The 10,351-nt window shown below is 38.4% G+C and overlaps 1 pseudogene; it reads left to right on the top strand.

The window, feature by feature from the left end:
* LOC110336859 overlaps positions 1-10,092 on the top strand; it is an 11,560-nt pseudogene extending 1,468 nt beyond the window's left edge.
* The last annotated feature ends 259 nt before the right edge of the window (positions 10,093-10,351 follow it).

Here is a 10,351-nt window from a genome sequence, read left to right as displayed (position 1 = left end):
TTTCTGGATAGCATTTGAAATGTAAATAAAGAAAATAATAATAAAAAAAATGGAAAAAAAAGAAAAAAAAAGGAAAAAAAAGAAAAACAAAACAAAACAAAACTGCAAAAAAAAAAATGTACTATTGACAAGATCTTTGACTCAGACCCATGGGAAGTAGTAAAGTCTTCTTCAGCTTAGCCTTAAAATTTGCAACGCCTGCCTCTAGTCAGTAGGTGCAAGTAGACAGAGTGTACAGAAAGCATAAATTCAATTTCCTCCTCCAGGATTTTTACAACCTCAGCCTACATCCCTAAAGAGCTCTCCCACTGTGTGATCACACTTTGAAGCCCAAATGTGTATTGTTTACTGAAAAAAAAAAAAGTCTGTTTCTTGTTGTGGTGTGGCTCAGCCATAACACATACCTTTAATCCAAGGGCCTTCTGCTTATTGTAAACAGGATTAAATAAAGTCAAATATAGGTCAAGAAGAAAATCAAGTAGCCAGTTGTCAAGGAGTGAACATGGGGGAAAATTGTAGACAATAAAAGGAAGTAAGGATGGATAAGAGGATGCACAGGAAGTAGAAGGGAGGGACATTCGGTCTGAGAGGGTTTTGAGATTACATGGAGAATGAACTTTCTTTTGGGAGGCCAGCTGAGGAGGAAGGTCATCTGATTGCTTTCTCTGAACTAGCAGACTTTTACTCCAGTATCTGACTCCCATGTCTTTATTGGTAGACTAGACCATTTGACATTTGTTTAAAAAAAGTTTAGCACTCTAACATGTGGCATGACCACACAGACAGAGAAATCATACCAGCTATGGACAAACTGAAAAGCAATCAGATTTTGCAAGACACTTGGTGTACTGGCTAGTTTTGTGTCAATTTGACACAGCTGGAGTTATTACATAGAAAGGAGCTTCAGTTGGGGAAATGCCTCCATGAGATCCAGCTGTAAGTCATTTTCTCAATTAGTGATCAAGCAGGGAGGTCCCCTTGTGGGTGGTGCCATCTCTGGGCTGGTAGTCTTGGGTTCTATAAGAGAGCATGCTAGCAAGCCAGTGGAAGCAAGCCAGTAAGGAACATCCCTCCATGGCCTCTGTATCAGCTCCTGCTTTCTGACCTGCTTGAGTTCCAGTCCTGACTTCCTTGGTGATGAACAGCAGTATGGAAGTGTAAGCTGAATAAACCCTTTCCTCCCCAACTTGCTTCTTGGTCATGATTTGTGCAGGAATAGAAACCCTGACTAAGACACTATATAAAAGGAACAATTCTTCCAATCTCCTCAAATCTAATATGTCTATAGGATTCTGTTTAACTTCTTCATCATCTTGGGAGTCTCCATTATACCCTGGAGAAACATCACTTTTTATTCAACTACAACATGTAATCAGAAATAGAAATCAACTTTTATAAATTGACATATCAGATACCATATAAATTGACATATCAGATATCATATAAGTCTACAAGGCCCTCTAATACAAGCTAGTGATGAAATTGAGCAGCTATCAATACAAAATATGCTAGAAACCTCAGAATTTTATAAGAAACACCGTGTTAACAGGAAAGGATTGAAAGACATTTCGATCACTTGGCAAGCACCCAAGGAAATTATAAGAAAATGTCCTACTTGGTTTTTGAAGAACCAAACTCCATTACTTGCAGGAAATAACCCAAAAGCTACTCGAGAAAATTTGGTAAATGCTATGTTTCCTTTTGCAGAGTTGGAAACATAAAGTTTGTGTACCATACCACAGATACATGTTCTGGATTTAAATGAGCAAGTGCTTTAAGTTCTGAAAAGGCTTATTCTATAATTACACATTTACCAGAAGTTATGAATATTATGGAGATGCCTGTATAAATTGAAACTGACAGTGGTTAACCATAGGATTCTAGTAAAATTATACAGCTTTTGTGTATTACATCATAAAACATATTATAGGTGTACCAACCAATACTACAGGACAAGCAGTTAAAGAAAGATCTGAGCTTGCTTTAAAAGATATGCTCATAACAAAAGGGAAAATAAATAACCTGCAATGAGATAGATTACCGAGAACTTTATTAATTTTAAATTTTTTAAATGCTAATGATAAAGGAACAACAGCTGCAGAGAGGGGTCATGTAGGAGAAGAGAACTGTTGAATTAAATCATCCTGTATATTTTAAAGATGTATTCTTTAAAACTAGTGTATTCGTACACTAGGAAATAGGTTTTGTCTTTGTTTCCATAGGAGAAGTCTGCAAGGTTTTCTACATATTAGACCATGCTCTTTGTGACAAAAATGTATTTTTTTTCTCCACATTGAGTACCTTTTCTTACAAGGACAAACAGTGAAGGGATTACTCCATCTCATATTGCTGCCGAAACTGTTTCAGGTTCAAATAGAATTTGATTTCCTCAATGGAAAATCCTCTGGAAAATTACCCAACTCTCTTGTAAGAACCTGAGATGCCTCAGCTAAGTTTCTGTTAAACTGTCTGCTTGTTCAAGCCTCTTACTTCAGCTCACTGCTTATCTTTGTAAAACCACCTCCTGCAGCAATCGAGTAAGATAACATGGTGTGGATCTTGCCTTAAAAACCCTTTGTCTTAAATACTCGATGCTATATTTGAGTCCAAAATACCCAAGTAGAGTCCCAGATGGTTTAACAATGACTTTTCCAATTTTATGTCTGGGTGGTCTTTTCTAATGGGCATTGCATAACATGTTTAATTTATTTTTGTAATCTACGAGTTCTGCCTAGAACTCACCATCCCATGCTGATTACTTGTGGAAATGTCAAACATGAATTCAGTGTGCATAATATCAATTGTAGGTTTTCCATTTGTGATGATTATGTTCAGATAAGATATGGCTACTCCTACATTCTGAATATTTTCTTTCATTATGAGAGAATGATAAATTTTATCTAGTAGTTGAGACTTCAACATTGAGATGTTACTTGTTTTTCCCACACCACCCCCAGTGCAGTATATTTTCATTAGTAGAACTTTATATATTGAATGAGGTTTGAATTCTAATAATAAATTTCACTTCATGGTATAAAAAAGTCTTTTAGTAAACTCCTAAATCTGGTTTGTTTGTTTTCCACTGAGGATTGTCATAGGGTATTATACTTGCTTGTTTGAGTTTCAACTTGAACAAGCTAGTCATGAGAGAGGAAGGAGCCTTCACTGAGGAAATGCCTCCCTGAGATCCAACTATAAGGAATGTTCTCATCAGGAGTGCCCAGGCCATGGTGATCATTACCATCTCTGGACTGGTAGTCCTGGTTTCTATAAGAAAACAGGCTGAAGAGGCCAGGTAAAGCAGGCCAGAAGCAGCACTCATTCAAGTCTTCTGCATCAGCTCCTGACTGCAGGATTCTGCCCTGTTTTAAGTTTCTGTCCTGACTCCTTTCAATAACAAATACAAATATGGAAGTGTAAGCCAAATAAATCCTTTTCTCCCCAACTTATTCTTTCAGTCATGGTGTTTCATTGCACCAATAGGAGCCCTAACTAAAAGTATTAATGAGATTAGGAGATATATCATTCTACTGTGATGGTGAACATTATGTTTAAAAGCTTAAAGGCACTACGTCTAAAAAAAACTATAAAAATGAAATTGTCTGACACCCACTGGAAAATGGAACTGGACTAAGGGTTGACCTCACTTAAAATATATGGAAGAAGAAAGGACTCAGATTGCTAGCCGCCCTACCAACTATTACCTAGAGAAGGAAGGACAATGGCTCACACAAGAAAGGAGACCAATACTTCCCAGAAAGCAAGCAAGAGACTTACTAAGCCAAATGCACAGATGGACTAATTTGGGGAATAAAAAGCTTGTCCAAGCAGTTAAGTGTTCTAAAGTATATATAATGAATGTACTGGCTAGTTTTGTGTCAACTTGACACAGTTGGAGTTATCACAGAGAAAGGAGCTTTAGTTGAGGAAATACCTACATGAGATCCAGCTGTAAGGAATTTTCTCAATTAGTGATCAAGGGGGAAAGGCCCCTTGTGGATGGGACCATCGCTGGGCTGGTAGTCTTGGGTTCTATAAGAGAGCAAGCTGAGCAAGCCAGGGGAAGCAAGCCAGTAAAGAACATTCCTCCATGGCCTCTGTATCAGCTGAAGTGGATGGAGTAATTGCTTGAGTTCACATAAATCATTTCAGACTAGCACCTGTGCCTGATGCCAACTGGATAGCAGCCAGACACCCGATCAATCCCCTCAAGCTCATGATAACCCGCCCTTCTGCAAGGCCAGAGGAACCACGAGATGGCTATGGTGCATCTTCCTTCCCACTGAGCCTCATAACCCTACCAAAGTGACTTGGCAAGTACTCGTGGCCACTATGGATGTAGCTTGGTCCACTACAGAGAACATCTGCCTTATACTTGGTGGCCAGACCTTCTCTTTGATCTCTATAAGTTAGCTGTGGACCTTGACTCCTGGGATATCCCCACCCTAGAGACACAGAGGGAGGGATTACCAGAATGTCGGAGACTAGGGACTTGTGAATCTAAATGTCCCAGCAGTGGCCTTGCAGGGTAAGGCCTAGGGTGCAGACACCCAAAGTTGAGGAGTATCCTGCAATAAACACTCATATATGTGTGCCCCCAAGATGGGAGAATCAAGAATTGCTACATCCACTCCAATAGTGACAAGGACGACAGGCCCCAAAAACCTGCGCACTGTCCCGAGGCAAAAAGTTCAAGGAAACAGTCTCCTGGAACCATGGCATCCTGTATAACGAATGCTCCAATATTCTTGTTTTAGTTAGTAAATGGATCTGTGTGCTTTCCCTTAATATTGCTTTATGATAAGTGCTTCTAAGGATTGAATTTTTGACATATAGCTAAGTTAGATTCTTCACCAGTCTTAGGCAGTCAGTCCTTGCGCCAACCCTGGGCATGGATAGCTCACTGCCCTACGCAGGAATTTACCATTATCTAGGAAGAAGGAAGTTTGTGATCTAAGGAGGAACCAGAGTANATACTTAGAACTATAGATAGCTGAGTTACACCCATACACAAGCATTTACAATGGCNTAGGGGGAAGGTGGATTATACAATAGACTAGAATAGGAACTATGGCAAGGGCACGAAGCCCTTGCCCCTGGCTCCTAAGACTAAGTGGACCTTGGGGGGAGCTGTTTTTGATCCCAGTTGTTAACATTGAATTTTATCCCAGTTGGTTCCAGCCAGTCCTTCCGTGTTTGCATTCCTCTGTCTTGTGTAACTTCCCTATTTTCTTCTGTATAAAAAGTTTGATGATCAATTTGACAAATTACATTCAGATCCACACTCCCTTGTGTCGCATCTGTTTGTCACCCCACTTCTGCCGACACTTTGCCCACCTGTAACCAAACCCGAGTTTTGCCCATGGATCAAGGACCCAAGTGAAGTTGGTCTGCGGCAAAGCAGCAGGCCCATCAGTGTTTGGGGCCCAAACACTTTTTCTGTACTGCCTGGGGTTATGAAACATCAGAAAGCACATACTGGATACCATTCCAGGGATAGTTAAAGATTCAATGGTGAAGTGAGAGAAGTGCTAGCCAAGTGGAAGAAAGAAAGAGAACAGAGTCAGTACTGGATTGTAATCTTGGTTTAACACCTCCCCTTGATTAACACCCTCAAATCCACCTTGTTAGGACTCCTAATTGTTCTCCTGCTATTGTTGACATTTGAACCCTGCATATTGAACAAGTTTATAGCTTTCATAAAAGAGAGAATAGGAACAGTGCAGGTGATGGTCATGCACCAACGATATGAAACCCTAAGGACAGGACCTGAAGAATATGAGTTAGTTACACAAGACCCCTTAGCATAGCTCCAGGATTAGAGCTTGTACAAGAAAAGGAGGAGAATAAGGGACCCTACTGGCTTTTTCCAATCCTATACCCTCTTCACAGCTTCACTCTCCCACTTGGGGTCAAGGCTAGGCCAAGATCCATTCTCAACCCACAGGAATATTCTTGAGTAAAAAGTTCTCAGAATGTCACCTGACCCTCTGGAAAGTCCCAGATAGAGTTCAAATGTGTGTCATGCTTGCTAGCCAATAGATTTAAAGATCAATATGCTTAGCCAATAAGTTTGAACTGTAACCTTGCTGATATAACCTGTGCCCCTAAAAAGTATAAAAACTGCTCATAATAGCCATTCGGAGTTGCCCTCTCATCACTTGTCTCGAGGTTGACCCTGATGTGCCAGAAAATAAACCTCTTACATTTGCAATGAAAAAAAGAAAAAAGAAAATGCTAATTCAGAATGCTAAAGAGTTATTGGACTTTTCAAACCAAGATCAGCACCATTAGATGACTGGATTAGAAATACAACTGATATTGGATCTCACATTTATGATGCCACTCTGATAGAAGTGTCAAAATTTTTAAGAAAAATCAAAATGTCAGACGTTTTAATTATGATGAGCAAGGTCAATTAAAAAGGTACTGGGCAAGGCATTCCCAGAACCAATGGTTGTGGGGTTTGGTTGATGTTGTTTCCCTTGATGTACAAACAGAAGGCCCCAGCAATCTGGGGTATGCAGAAGATGTGGCAAAGGCTGGCATTAGACTACTAAATGCAGATCAACAAAGGACAGGCAAGGTAATCCTTTGCCATTTCAAAATACCATTGGGGGCCTCCTGAGGGGCAGATATCAAATTTGGCTCAATCATTGCCTGTCAGCATCAGAGACACTAATCCGTAGAGCAAATAAAAGATTTAATGCCTATAATTAAAAACAACACTGCTCTGGGTATAATCAAGACAGAACAGCTTCAGTAGATAAAACAATATTCAGGAAAGAACAGAATCCAAGTGTTTTGGCAAACTGCTATAAATGATCAGAGACAAGCTAAAAGTACAAATAAATGACATTGAAACTGCATGTTTAGTAGACACGGGAGCAGATATAAATAATCCAGATTGGCCTCTTCAAGAGGTAAATATTCAGCTTCTAGAGATTGGACCTTTATCTCATGGAAAACAAATTGCAAGATGGGCCGAGTATATAGAGCCAGAAGGACAAATAAGAACATTAAAACCATATGTGGCTAATATAGCCATGAAATTATGGGAACATGATTTATTGCAGTAACAGAAAGGACAGATTAGCTTTCCTCCAATCTCAGAAACAAACCATAAAATAAAGAATGCTTCTGAGAAAAATATTAAAATGTATTATCAAGTACAACCACAGACTATCTAGGTTTTCCAAAGCAGGATGCAACAGGTGTTGGTCTTTCAAAGGTATACCAACTGCCCTTGCCTTAAATGAAAAGCCTGTGGTGAGTGGGAACCAATGGCTTTCATCATCAGAAAAATTAGTGGTACTAGAACAGCTGGTACAGGAGCACCTAACTGCTCAACACATTGAAGAATCTACCACTCCATGGAATTCCCTTTGTTTGTTATAAAAAAGAAATCAGGAAAATGGAGGATGTTAATGGATTTAAAAGCCATAAATAAGACGACTCTGCCAATGGGTTCTGTATACCCTGGAATCTCATTGCCTTCTTCATTACTTAAATCATAGCTTTTGATAGTAACTGATTTAAAATGTTGCTTTTAAACAATCACTTTGCATGAGCATGGTAGAGAAGGGTCTGCTTTCTCAATACCTACTTATAAAAATAGTTGTGCAGTTAAGAGATATCATTGGAAAGTTACCACAAGGGATGTTAAACAGTCCTATCTTGTGTAAATATTTTATGCATAACCATTAGAAATGTTACATAAACAGTTTTCTCACTTTAAATTTTATCATTATATGGGTAATATCTAATTGGCTGGTTCAGATGGAGATATATTTTTAAAATATTTGTTGAAGAAAGATAATTTTGCCTTGGTGGGGATTATAAATTGCTCCTGAAAAAAAATAGAAAAAGAATATTCTGTTAGTTATCTAGGATATAAGCTTGGTCTACAGAGAATTTGACCACAAAAAGATACAAATCATGAGGGAACAATTACAAACTCTTAGTGTTAAAAATTGTTACAGATGGATTAACTACTCAAGAGCCAAGTAATTTATTTCAAATTTTACATGGTGATAAGGACTTAAATCATCCATGAAAATTATCAGCTGCACCTGAGAGAGATTTGACTCTGGTAGAAAAGATATTACCAGATGCATAGGTGAACTGTTTGCATCTAAAGCCGGATTGTATTTTGGATATTTTTGCCTTTCTACTGATTCTCCCACAGACATTCTTATGCAGAGAGATAACATCTTAGAATGGATATATTTTTTTAACATACAAGCAGAGTAAAAAACTATAGACCTATGTACAAATGTTTCTGAATTAGTTCTAAAAAGAAAAATGAGAGTTTGTCAATTAGGAGGAATAGACACAGCAAAATATTGTGGAACCTTTTAATAAGGATGTGGTTGCCTCATCGGGGCAGAAAATAAACACTTGCAAAGAGCTTCAATAACTTTGTGGGGGTGGAGAAATAAACAACAAATATCCCCAATGCAAGAGACTTCAGTTCATAACAAAACAAAATAAACATAAACCTGATCTGATTCTCCCTTATATAGTAAAAGGGACACCAATTTCTGGAGCACTTACATTCTATACTGATGCAAATAAAACAGAAAAAAAAGGAAGGCTGTAAGTCAGGAAAAATAAGTAAAGTAGCTAAAAGCTCTGATGATTCAGTACAAATAAATCAGAGCTGTAAGCCATTATTATGGTAATATTAGATTTTACTAAATCTTATAATATATATACTGACTGTCAATATGCAGAAATAGTTGTCTGACATATTGAAACCACTGAACTTATTTCAGATGATTCAAAATTAACTTCACTATTTATTCAACTTCAAGTTATCAGAAATAGAAATCAACTATTACAAATTGACGTATCAGATACCATATAAGTCTACAAAGCCCTCTAACACAAGTTAGTGATGAAATTGAGCAGTTATCAATACGAAATATGCTAGAAATCTCAGAATTTTATAAGAAACACCATGTTAATGGGAAAGGATTGAAAGATTTTTCTATCACTTGGCAAGCACCCAAGGAAGTTATAAGGAAATGTCCTACTTGGTTGTTGTAGAACCAAACTCCATTACTTGCAGGAAATAACCCAAAAGGTACTCAAGGAAATTTGGTAAATGGATGTGTTTCCTTTTGCAAAGTTCGAAACATAAAGTTTGTGTGCTATACTACAGATACATATTCTGGATTTCAATAAGCAACTGCTTTAAGTTCTGAAAAGACCGATTCTGTAATTGCACATTTATTAAAGGTTATGGCTATTCCCTTCAGAAGCAGTGGCTCAGCTGGCACTGGAGCTCTACAGCAGCGGGTTGCTGGTGACACTCATAGCTGACCTGCAGCTCATAAACTTTGAGGGGAAAAAAAGATGTGACCCACATATTCAACAACATCCTGAGAAGACAGTTTAGTACACGGTGTCCTACTGTGGAGTACATCAGTTCTCATCCTCACATACTGTTTATGTTTCTCAAAGGCTATGAAGCCCCACAGATTGCCTTACACTGTGGGATTATGCTAAGAGAGTGTATTCGTCATGAACCACATGCCAAAATCATCCTCTTTTCTAATCAGTTCAGAGATTTCTTCAAGTATGTGGAGCTGTCCACATTTGATATCGCTTCAGATGCCTTCGCTACTTTTAAGGATTTGTTAACCAGACAAAAAGTGTTAGTAGCAGACTTCTTAGAACAAAATTATGACACTACTTTTGAAGACGATGAGAAACCGCTGTAATCTGAGAACTACGTGACAAAGAGACAATCTTTAAAGTTGCTAGGCGAGCTGATCCTGGACCGCCACAATTTCACCATTATGACCAAGTATATCTGCAAGCCAAAGAACCTGAAACTGATGATGAGCCTGCTTCGAGACAAAAGCCCCAACATCCATTTCGAAGCCTTCCATGTCTTTAAGGTGTTTGTGGCCAAGCCCCTCAAAATGCAGCCTATCGTGGAGATTCTGTTAAAAAAAAAAAAAAAATCAGCCCAAACTCACTGAGTTTCTGAGCAGCTTTCAGAAAGAAAGGACAGACGACGAGCAATTTGTTAAGAACTACCTGATTAAACATATTAGAGACTTGAAGAAAGCAGCCCCATGAAGATGGTCCTGCCCTGACAGCCGTGTGTCTCCCTTGACAGTGTGTACAGTGTTGTTTCAAAGTCTCCATTCCTAGGAAGGCTTTGGGGGACCTGGCTTTCTCAATTGATTGTTCAAGGTAGATGAAATATAAACATTTGAGTGGGAAAAAAAGTTAGGGCTATTATGGAGATGCCTGTATACATTGAAACTGAAAATGGTTCACCATAGGGCTTTAGTAAAATTAAACATCTTTTTGTGTATTACATCTTAAACATATT

Source organism: Mus pahari, chromosome 19, assembly GCF_900095145.1.
Source record: "Mus pahari chromosome 19, PAHARI_EIJ_v1.1, whole genome shotgun sequence".
Classification (NCBI taxonomy): Eukaryota; Metazoa; Chordata; class Mammalia; order Rodentia; family Muridae; genus Mus; species Mus pahari.
Note: the sequence above shows the minus strand (reverse complement) of the source record. Positions and strands in the feature narration are given on the sequence as shown.